Source organism: Salvelinus alpinus, chromosome 8 (genome assembly GCF_045679555.1).
Source record: "Salvelinus alpinus chromosome 8, SLU_Salpinus.1, whole genome shotgun sequence".
Lineage (NCBI taxonomy): Eukaryota > Metazoa > Chordata > Actinopteri > Salmoniformes > Salmonidae > Salvelinus > Salvelinus alpinus.
Window position 1 is genome coordinate 59,596,744 of NC_092093.1, and position 11,944 is coordinate 59,608,687.

Below are 11,944 nucleotides of genomic sequence, written 5' to 3' on the forward strand. Positions count from 1 at the left end.
CATACGTTTTAAGGTTTGACATCTCTCAGCAGCGTTACACCTGTGTGTAAAGCAGAGGGTTTCAGTGTGTTTTAGTTGCACTCATGGACAGACTCATGACTTCAACCTCTTGTCATCATGAACCCCAGTGTTTGACGTGGGCCCGCGGATTTCTGCGATCCATGTTGCTTTGAATAAGTGAAACCATAGCTAGCGTCATTTTAAGTTTTTGTGGTTAGAGAACTTTAACAAGTATTTGGGTCTGTAAAGAGACTACTTTTCAAGGAGCCCCTCTTTCCCTGTGTTAGAGAGCAAGAAAACAATAATAAGGAAGCACACTCGTATGGCACTTTTTATTTTCTCTGGATTAACTTCACACCATTTTATCATTAACCAGGACGGAGCTATTATTGGTTTGATTTCATTGCCTTGTTAGCAAATCAAGGTTATGTCTGTGTCAAATGATCAGGTTAGTGTTTTATGTAGAATCTTATTGTAAAACAGTTTTTAACTGTATTAATGCTATAAGTGTAACGGGATCAAGAAATTGCCAGTTTGGATATAAAATGTAGCAAGCAATATCTACAGCAATAGTTCTACATATTCTTTCTGACCTCATAGGTACTGTAATAGGCCCTTGAGCTAGTGACCAACCAAAACGTCTGGTTGAAAAATGCGCTTTGTTGTCAAGAGGAAGGTTGGTTTGTCGATCCCCAGACATTGTCTTGGTCATAGTGTTCGTTGAGTTTTGATAGGCCTTCACCTTTTTTTCAGTCAGACTTTTAACCATGAGAAACGTGTAGCCAAATCCCTTGCACCTAAGTCTGCAAGAGGTGGAACCAAATTCTTTGTTTGAATATTTTTTTGGGGGGTTGTAATGTGTCCCAATTCTCTCTCAGCCTGGTCTCATTAACTAGTTTTAACATAGTAAATGTAAATATGGACACTCAAATTAGTATGATATGTTACGTTTGGTATGGTTACATAAGACAATGAAAGTAGGATGGGTGGGCGTGTAATATGAATGCCTAGCAACCCAAAGGTTGCGAGTTTTAATCTCACATTATCATTTTAGCTAATTAGCAACTTTTCAACTAACTACTTTTTAGCTACTTTGCAACTACTTAACATGTTAGCTAACCCTTCCCCTAAACCTTTAACCTAACTCCTAAACTTAACCCTAACCACAAAACTAGCTAACATTAGCCATCAAGCTAGAGTTCGTAACATATCATACGTTTTGCAAATTCGTTACATATAAAACGAATTGTAATTCGTAACGGATCATATGAAGTGGATAATGGACATCCACAAATTTACCATACGAAATGTAACATATACTAAATGTTTGTCTTGGGTTTACATACAGAATAATACGAAATGCACTGAGACCAGGTTGTCTCACTTTGCTGTTAACATTTGTAACAGTAGAGACAAAATCTTTATCTGCCCATTTGACCTTTTGACTTTGATTTGAGAAGCTAGAGAAAGTCATCTGACATTGTTGGCCTTGATTTGACTTGCTAGGACCTTTTTTTCAAGAGTTAAGTGGATGCATTTGATGAGGAGGGAGAGCAAGGTATGCAAAGTGAGCTATTAGAATTCAAATTGTAAATCTGTTTCTTTCCAAATAGTGGTCTTGATGCACTCTGAGCATCACATATGCTGTGCAGTGTTAACTTAAGGGTTTAATTCTTTCTATTTTGTTGGTCAGTGTTATGATGAGTTATACAATACCAGTCGGCGGTTTTAAAGTTTTATCCACGATGGGAAAGGCAAGTATTAGTCTGTTTTTTTTCATCATTGTCTGTTTTTTTTTTACTCTGGTGCCATTTTAAGGATTCTACCGTCTCTAGTTGAGTCTTAAATCTGAGAGCTTAGGGCCAGGATGAGATGGAATGGGAGCTGGACTTAACACAGGTCTTTCCAAATGAATATTTTAGCTTTAGTGCATTGGATCAGAGGAGGCTGGTGGGAGGAGTTATAGGAGGATTGGCTCATTGGAATTTAATAAATTGAACGGAGTCTCAAATGTGTTGTTTCCATGTGTTTGGTTCCATTCCAGTCATTACAATGAGTGTGTCCTCCTATATCTACTCCCACCAGCCTGCTCTGCATTGCATATCGGGTCAAATCTATTCTTACCAATACTCACATTGTGGTTCATGATGACAAGGGTGAAGTTTTGGAATATAAACAGCATGTGATATCAGCAACATTGCTATCTGGGAGCGTCGGACGGAAAACCTGAGGTGTTCTGATGTTGTTGTGCCTTTATTTTCCTCATTGTCATTGCTGAAGCAACCACTGTGGTGCCCCTCTTTGTTTATTTGTTATTAGTACCTGACAAAAAAAAATCTCATATATATAATCTAATGTAAAAACTCTTAAGTGACCAGCTGTAATTCTGGATGCAGTCTTAGATCCAGGTTGTTCAGGAACCAATTACCTCAGACCTCACGTGAAACAGTGTTGCTAGCTGGATAGTCGTCGATACTACAGAATAATGGTGTACACTTTCGTCATGCCAACAGGTTACCTCGTTTGTACTGGTGTAACATGTATCATGCACCCCTTGACAATGTGAAAACCCTCTTAGTTTCTGAGCATCTCACCTCTTTTTTTTCTTTTTTTTCTTTTTTTTCAACAGCAAAGAAATGGTATTGTATGGAAAAGCGTTTAAGTGCTTTGTCTGCTACTTTCCCCAACTGAAATTGTTAGTGTATAGAGGTTTGACAGCTCACTTTGTCATCAGGCAGAACTGAAACAAAATGGTTCTGGTGATTGTTACTGACTGAGGATTTTTTTCAGACTGTTAAAAGATTCAGTTGGCTGAGATTTCATTCTAGCCCTGTCTTTCTCTCTCTCTCTCAAAAAAAAACATAACACTAATTACCATTGTACCCTAAGATTGGTTATCAATCCCACTTTGATTCTTCTTATTTTTACTTTACCCAACTCTCTGAACATCTTTAAGTGTTATTACGTTGCTTATTTACTGTGCACGGACAGTGGCTCAAGCTATCTGAACATTACCTCATGTTTTCCCAGAGATCAGTTGGTTCAAGTCTTGCGTCAATCAGCAGCAGCGAGCTGTGAGCCCTGGCAATCGACTTATCCTCCTAAAATATTAAGACCTTCCCCAGCTGGAGAGAACTATTGACTTTGCCAATTGCTAAAAACTTCCACAACTTCTTTTTAGCCTCTGGATGCGAATAGCTTGCTACTCTATGCTTTAAAAAGCCATTATTCCATAAAGTGACAGTTTATTTCGCTCCTTTAAAAAGAGGTGGGATTTGCTGTTGGTAGACATTGTCAATGGTGAATGTTTGTTTTTTCCTCCTACGAGCTCGCCAGGGGCTCCTTGCATTGATTGGAATTGTTCAACCAAACAAAACCGAAAAACCTTTCCACTGCAAGGACTGATTCACAATGTCTTTCTTCCAAGACCCACCAAAACAAGGGTGAGGGAGGGGGGGGGGTTCTTGTTTTGTCAAGGGGTCTTATTTAAAAGTGTTGTTTATATACCAGGATTCGTGAAATGTAAATGTTGTAGGTTATGTTTCACTATTGTAGCTAAATTGTAGAACAGAGATGGCTTGTACTACTGATTTTAACATAAATATCCTCAAATAATCTGTATAAGACTAAATGTATACAGAGAGTGGAGCTTGTTGCTGTAACCCCTCTTTTGGATTGAAGAACATGTTTAAAAGTTTCATATATGAAAATCCCAGAAAAAATACAACATCCATTGTATTGCTGTAATGATGAGGAATTGTTTTGAACGATCATTGTAACATAGTTCTTTAATTTGCAGTGGATCCTTGTTCCTTTTTTACTGTGGTAATTTTAGATCTCAGTATTCAGAGTTTGAAATAGATTTGCCTAGTTGTTGAGGTGTGGCTGTTTCGACTCTGCACTTGGTGCCAGAATAAACCAGTATGAATGTAGTATTTGCCCAGTGTAAAACAACTACACCCAGACTGTTAGAGAAAAAAATACTAGAAAGGATTATTTCAATTTTATCTTTTTGTATATGAAAGTAAACAATAAAAAAAAACTGTTAAAAAGCATTTGATTGCCGCATCATGCGTCTACTTTCTTGCGTCTACTTTCTTATGTGCCTACATTGTCCATGACGACAGTTGTTACATTACTTCTCATTTAAGACACACTTATCCAGAGCAACTTATTGTAGTTAGTGTATACATTTTCATACTTTTTTTTTGTACTGGTCCCCCGTGGGAATCGAACCCTTAACCCTGGTGTTGCAAGTGTCATGCTCTACCAACTAAGCTACAACAACCTTTTTAATTAGAATTATAGACAAGTGTATTTACAGTATGTGTTTTTATAGTGTGCTAGGATGTTGATCACCGCAGCATAATAAAAAATCTAACGTTTTTATGTGATAATGTTGTGTATTCTGTGTTCTGACTGTTGCTTCAACCGTGAAATGCTCCACCTACAGTGAACAACCAGCGGGCTAAGTGCCTCTACTACTGATACTTACACAAGATTACTGCACATGTGAACTCACCAAAGCTTCTCATTCCCAAAGAAACATACAGCAGAAATTGAGTGACTCATTTGTGATTCTTTTCATTTTTGTTCATGCTTGAGGTGTAGCGTAACAAAATACTGAACAAAAATATAAACGCAACAATTTAAGATTTTACTGAGTTAAATTTCATATAAGGAAATCAGTCAATTGAAATAAATAAATTAGGCCCTAGTCTATGGATGTCACATGACTGGGGAACAGTTAATCATCTGTTGGTCACAGATACCTTCGTTAGGGGCGTGGATCAGAAAATCACCATCTGGTGTGACCTCCATTTGCCTCATGCAACACGACACATCTCCTTTGCATAGAGTTGATCAGGCTGTTGATTGTGGCCTGTGGAATGTTGTCCCACTCCTTTTCAAAGGCTGTGCGAAGTTGCTGGATATTGTCAGGAACTGTAACACGCTGTCATACACATTGATCCAGAGCATACAAAACATGCTCAATGGATGACATGTCTGGTGAGTATGCAGGCCGTGGAAGAACTGGGACATTTTCAGCTTCAGGAATTGTGTACAGAACCTTGCAACATGGGGCCGTGCATTATCATGCTGAAACGTGATGGCGGCGGATGAATGGCACGAAAATGGGCCTCAGGATCTCATCATGGTATCTCTGTGCAGTCAAATTGCCATGGATAAAATGCAATTGTGTATTTTTTCCCGTAGTTTATCCCTGCCCATACCATAACCCCACCGTCACCATGGGAACAATGTTATCAGCTAACCGCTCCTCCACTTGACGCCATACACATGGCCTGCGGTTGTGAGGCTGGTTGGATGTGCTGACAAATTCTCTAAAATGACGTTGGAGGCGGCTTATGGTAGAGAGATGAACATTAAATTATCTGGGAACAGCTCTAGTGGACATTCCTGCAGTCAGCAAGCCAATTGCATGCTCCCTCAAAAGTTGAGACAACTGTAGGGTTGTTGTTACTAGCTACCCAAATACACAATGAATTATATGAAAAAGTAGTCACAAATAGAGCCACTAGCTAAATGTGGATGTATTTTCATTTCGCTCTCAAATAGCTAACTAGATTGGTAGAATTTTCCCTATTGTTGTCTGCCTGAATAATACCAATGCTTTGTTACAGTTTGGCAAGTCCACCAGGCTGTATGGCTTCACATTGTCCTATGACTTAGCCAGGAAAAATACTGAGATGGGTCGCAGAGCACCTCTCACACGAGAAACTATTAGGAAATAATTTAGTGGTAGGCTAATGTTAGCAATGAGAGAGACAGTTAAAGCGAGATCCTAGATGTGCCTCTTCTTTTTGCTGCCGCAGGGAAAGCCAACAGGATGCACTAAGTTCAAGCCAGACCACAGTATCCCAGAACCCTTCACTGCACACAATGCAGACTACCTGGGCAGTGTCTGGTCCAGGGGCCATATGGCCCCCGCAGGAAACAAGTCTTCAGAGGTACCCTACCCCAGGTTTTCCCAAACTTTTTCACTCGGAGCCCCCCTTCCAGCATTGGGGAACATCGCGCATACGCCACGTCAATATCTATGGGCACAAGCACCGTTCATGACACTAACTGTTCACGTACTTCTTGTCGGTGGAGGGAATTTGGCAGGTTTAAAGCTTACTTCCTGAAATTCTTCACATTTTGTCATGGGGTGCAAAGAAAATGTTGCAGTTTAAAGCAAATTTTCTTGCAATTCTATACATTGTGCCATGTCTAATGTGTATTCATGTTTTTTATTTTTTATTTCACCTTTATTTAACCATGGAGGCTAGTTGAGAACAAGTTCTCATTTGCAACTGCGACCTCGCCAAGATAAAGCAAAGCAGTTCGACACATACAACAACACAGAGTTACACATGGAATAAACAAACATACAATCAATAATACAGTAGAAGAATCTATATACAGCATGTGCAAATGAGGTAGGATAAGGGAGGTAAGGCAATAAATTGGCCATGGTGGCGAAGTAATTACAATATAGCAATTAAACACTGGAATGGTAGGATGTGCAGAAGATGAATGTGCAAGTAGAGATACTGGCGTGCAAAGGAGCAGGATAAATACAGTATTGGGATGAGGTAGATTGGATGGGCTATTTACAGATGAGCTATGTACAGGTGCAGTGATCTGTGAGCTGCTCTGACAGCTGGTGCTTAAAGCTAGTGAGGGCGGTAAGAGTCTCCAGCTTCAGAGATTTTTGCAGTTCGTTCCAGTCATTGGCAGCAGAGAACTGGAAGGTGAGGATATTTGAGTGATGAAAAAAACTGCTATCTATGAGCTTTAAAAAAAACTAAAGCTGACATTGGCTAGTTGATCTGGACATTTCTGAAGTTATAAATAGCTCTCTAAGGTATGTAATGACTGACATGACAAGAGGAACTGATGATGCACTACCCAATTTAGAAATTGCACCTTGTGCATTCTACTATCACAACTTTCTAGAGTCAGTTTAAAACCGGACTAAGTTACTTTCTCGTGCCCCACATTTTAGGAACCACTGCCCTACCCTCCCAACACACATGTCCAAAACGGTGGTGTCATTCCAGGTCATCGTTACAGTTGACATGAATTCTGTTTACAGTTTCACATGATGTTTGACGAGTCATCTTTTCATTTAGAATAGTAAGCTGGTCTTGTTGTATTGTCTCGTCCTCAGTTGATGGTGTTTACACCAGTGACTTTACTCCTTTTGTTTTGAAGGTATGTGATATGAATCACTCTCACAGAAAAGACTCAGTTTCTGTCCCTATCAACAGCTGTCAATAGCCGAGACCTTATAGATGTCCAACATTGTGCCCCACAACTATGAAAACAACACCGGCTACTGGAACAGGTAGATGGGAACCCTTTTTAAACATTCCGTTATATTCATTGCATTTATTCCATAAGTTAAGTGATACTACTTGGTCCTAATGCTGTATATAAATGGAATGACCTATGCTGAAATTAAACTCTGTCAATCTAATCTACCTGAAAGCTTACTTTACTTTTAAGTCTTTCGAACGTGTGTGGCCCCAGTATAATAGAGACTGTTTTGTATTCCAGACTGGAGATGTACTGCAGGGACCTGACCAAGTGCTTTGACAACGTGTGGCTCGTATCAGGACCTCGGGTTCTTCCTGAAGAGTGGGCTGATGGGAAAATGACAGTGTCCTACCAGGTAACTCAAGCTGTTAGGCGGACCACCCTGTATGGTCCAGGGTGAAGTTTCCCCTAGGTACAGATCTAGGATCAGCTTCCTCTCCCCGTTAATCATTTGTAGGGGACTCAAGTGACTCAAGATCGGTGTCAAGGGGCAACTTCTCCCTACATGGCACGGTACAGTGTCCATATAATGTCACTGGTCCTAGTTTGTCTGAGAACTCCAAAATAATTGTACTGGTATATATATAATTGGAATAATCTGGAAGAGGCAGTGTAATGGTTATTTTCTGGAAATGTCAGTGCAGCTTTATGGCCACTAGATGGCACTGTTGAACAAATAATTCCCTCATGTGGATGTTGCCCATCTTATTTATATTTTTATTTTAATTCATATTTTTCAGGGGGTGCTGCAGCACCCTCAGCGACCCTATGCTTCCAAACCTCAGAAAACACAAGTACTAAGTTGTTGTTTTTTCAAGGACAATCTTAACCACCGCCCCTATTGTCTCATAAAATAGGCTTGCTCATTCGTAATATTACACTTGCTAGATTCTGACAGTGGTTGTTCAGTAGCTTTAACATCTGGAAGAAAAACAAAATACAGACTATCAGGATGCTGTGTCATCCTGCCATCAGGTTACAGTGTGTTTTCCTGTGCGTTGGATTGGCATCCTAGCTTTGCACCCTTGTGGCTGGCCTATCATAGGTGGAGTGCTATGAGTGTTTTTGCGTCCTCCAGTGAGGCCCAGAGTGGAAACAGACAGACGGCTGCCCTTGGGGCTGTTACCTCGACACACAGATCAACCACGACATGGGCCGTGTTCCACCCATTGAAACCCCCAACCCACCTGGGGCCTGAGCTACAGCAGTACACACACACACACACACACACACACACACACACACACACACACACACACACACACACACACACACACACACACACACACACACACACACACACACACACACACACACACACACACACACACACACACACACACAGTTTATGATTTCCTTTTGCTACCTCTCAAGTTGCCATGGCAATGCCCTCTGGGTAGTGCCAGGCGGTCCTTGTTTCCTGTGAGGGATTGGGATGTTTAGAGGGGTCTCTCGGGGATGCCTGCCTTAGGTTGGCACTGCAAGCCTCTAACAGCCGCAGGCGAGCAGGGCAGAGGCCTGGAGTGCATTCTCTTCATCCCAGATTATAACCTCTGGAGTGGGGTCTCCCTGTTGTTTATTAGGGGCCAACACACTGTCCCCCCATCAACAGGAACAGGACTCCCACCTAGAGAGGAAGAACAGAGAAAAAGAGGGAGAGAGAGTGGGGAAGAGAAAGAACCAAGACAGGAAGAAATGGAGCGGAGAGAGACCAAAGAGTGCCTATCTTGTGTCCTTATTGGGAATTACTGTAGGACAGAGTTAGTGGAAGACGGTATTGTTTTAACCAGATTTATATTTCTTCCACCTGGTTTGTCACTGGTTGACAGTAAGAAATCTCCAACATTGCTCGTCCCTGTCCAGTTCAGGCAGCCCCCCCCCGCACCTCTCTGATTCAGAGGGGTTGGGTAAAATGAGGAGACACATTTCAGTTGAAGGCATTCAGTACAACTGATTAGGTATCCCCGTTTCCCTTTCACTATGTTGCTGACATGTCTTACAAACGATACTGTCTAAGCCTATAGATGTTTTATTTTGGGTACTTTCCTTCACAACCCCAGTTTCATTGTATTGAACGTTTATCCAACTAGGCAAGTCAGTTAAGAACAAATTCTTATTTACAATGACGGCTTACCGGGAAACTGCTTTGTTCAGGGGCAGAACGACAGATTTTTACCTTGTCAGCTCGGGGATTCGATCCAGCAGCCTTTCGGTTACTGGCCCAATACTCTAACCACTAGGCTACCTGCCGCCCCGTATGACCTTAGGAAGGGAAATGTAATCTTAGTGTACAGTCTGTACTCCCCTTATTTAGAGTAATCTAAACCAGTGAGAGGTCTTTGTAGTTATCAAGTCCTTAGTCGGAGCCCCGGGCACTGGGCAGTTGTGGTGACTGAATGGTTATTGCCCCTCTAACAAAGCTCTGTGTTGTTATTGCCCAGTGGGTGATGTCCATCTTCAAAGGAAGGGATCCACACACACCTGTCACTGTCAGAGTGACTGTCCGTGGCATCAATACTGTTGTATACCATCTCACAACAAGTTGTTCAATGTGTACATTACTGTGTTTCCTCAATACCAGCCTGTTTTATGGTATAGGCTCTATGGTCTCTACATTTTTTTGTATTATTTTGCATGTAAAATCAGAGAACAAAAAAAGACAAACATGAGCAGTGAAGTGGAACACTTCATAAGGACTTATGATAGTGTCCTAACCCAAACGATCATATAAAGAATGAATGAAAATATAATAAATGAAAACAGACCTACTACTGTAATTCTACGATATTTTCAGAAATAATTGTACTACACTGAACGATAACTGCCTGGTTCCTGGTCTTTGGTTTTGGATTTTTTGCTGTGGCGATTAGAGGCTAATTTAATCTAGAGAAAACAACTTTGACCATACAGTACCCGTCATTTAAGGGTTTTTCTTTATTTTTATTATTTTCTACATTGTAGAATAATAGCAAAGACATAAAAACTATATAAATAACACATTTGGAATCATGTAGTAACCAAAAAAGTGTTTTATATTTGAGATTCTTCAAAGTAGCCACCCTTTGTCTTGATGACAGCTTTGCAAATTCTTGACATTCTCTCAACCAGCTTCCAGGTAGTCACCTGGAATGCATTTCAATTAACAGGTGTGCCTTGTTAAAAGTCAATTTGTCGAATTTATTTCCTTCTTAATGTGTTTGAGCCAATCAGTTGTGTTGTGACAAGGTAGGAGTGGTATACAGAAGATATTTGGTAAAATAGCAAGTCCATATTATGGCAAGAAAAGCTCAAATAAGCAAAGAGAAACGACAGTCCATCATTACTTTAAGACATGAAGGTCAGTCAATGTGAAAAAGTTCAAGAACTTTGAACGTTTCTTCAAGTGCAGTCACAAAAAATCATCAAGCACTATGATGAAACTGGCTCTCATGAGGACCACCACAGGAAAGGAAGACCCAGAGTTACCTCTGCTGCAGAGGATAAGTTCATTAGAGTTACCAGCCTCAGAAAATGACGTTGTCTGGTTTCCTTCCACTCTGGTCTGGTCTGATAAGAGGATCATTTACTAGTCAACAAAATCAAAGCATCTTGTGATTTATCATAATGGAGAACCAGTTCCTACTACAGCTGGGTCATATTCATTAGACATGAAATGGAACAAAACAAACTGAAATAGGGATGCACAACTTGTGCTTGTCCAATAAGAAACACATTTCTGTCTTCCGTTGCAAAATATTTCCTCTGCATTCCATAATGAATACGACCCTGATGTTGCCGGATCAGAGAGATGAGGTTTCAGCCCCAGATAGATGACATCCGAACCGGGGGGTCTTGTTATGTCCTACGAGGGGCCCCTCCCTCTAATTCAATCAGTTTATCAGGCTTTTACGGGTAAGTACGCTAATCGCAAATAGGGACCCAGACAGAATAATGCGTTTCCTGATAGTTGTCATTACTAATTGCATTGAACGTTTCAATTGGACCACAGGAAAAGCAAAGCACATGTATCGCTAGTGTAATGGCTCATTGGGTTACAGAGAAGCACTATGGGTCGCTTTACTGTTTGTGTTATTATTATTATTATTATTATCTCTTAGCCAACTTCAGGACACTACCACTCATCCACTGCCGCTCACCCGCCAAATGGACCAGGCGGATATCAAATACACAGTAGTACCACAACGCTAATGACCAGCCTAGCCCCCATCACTCGCTCGGGGGGGTCCCAGGACCAAGTTTGGGAAACCCTGAGATGCTGGAAATGATAGACTTGTCATAGGTTGTCTAGCTGTAATGATAATGCCATCATTATGTAATGGGTGACAGTAATCCAGTCTGAGCTCAGCTGGCACTGCTTTACTGGGTAGCGTGCCATTATGCCAACCTGTTTGTCAGGGATCACCAGCCACAGAAGGACAGGGGGTGGGGACGACGTGATGATTTGTTGAAATACGTTTTTACCTTTCCAATGTATGATTTTATTAATAATAAACTGTCACATGATTGTTCATTAGAATCAACTTCTCCCAACAGCTCATAAATATGGGGAGCAGAGAAGTTCTCATTTGGAAGATGGGACCTTGTGTGTCCTCTTTACATAGACCAACCAATTTGCGTG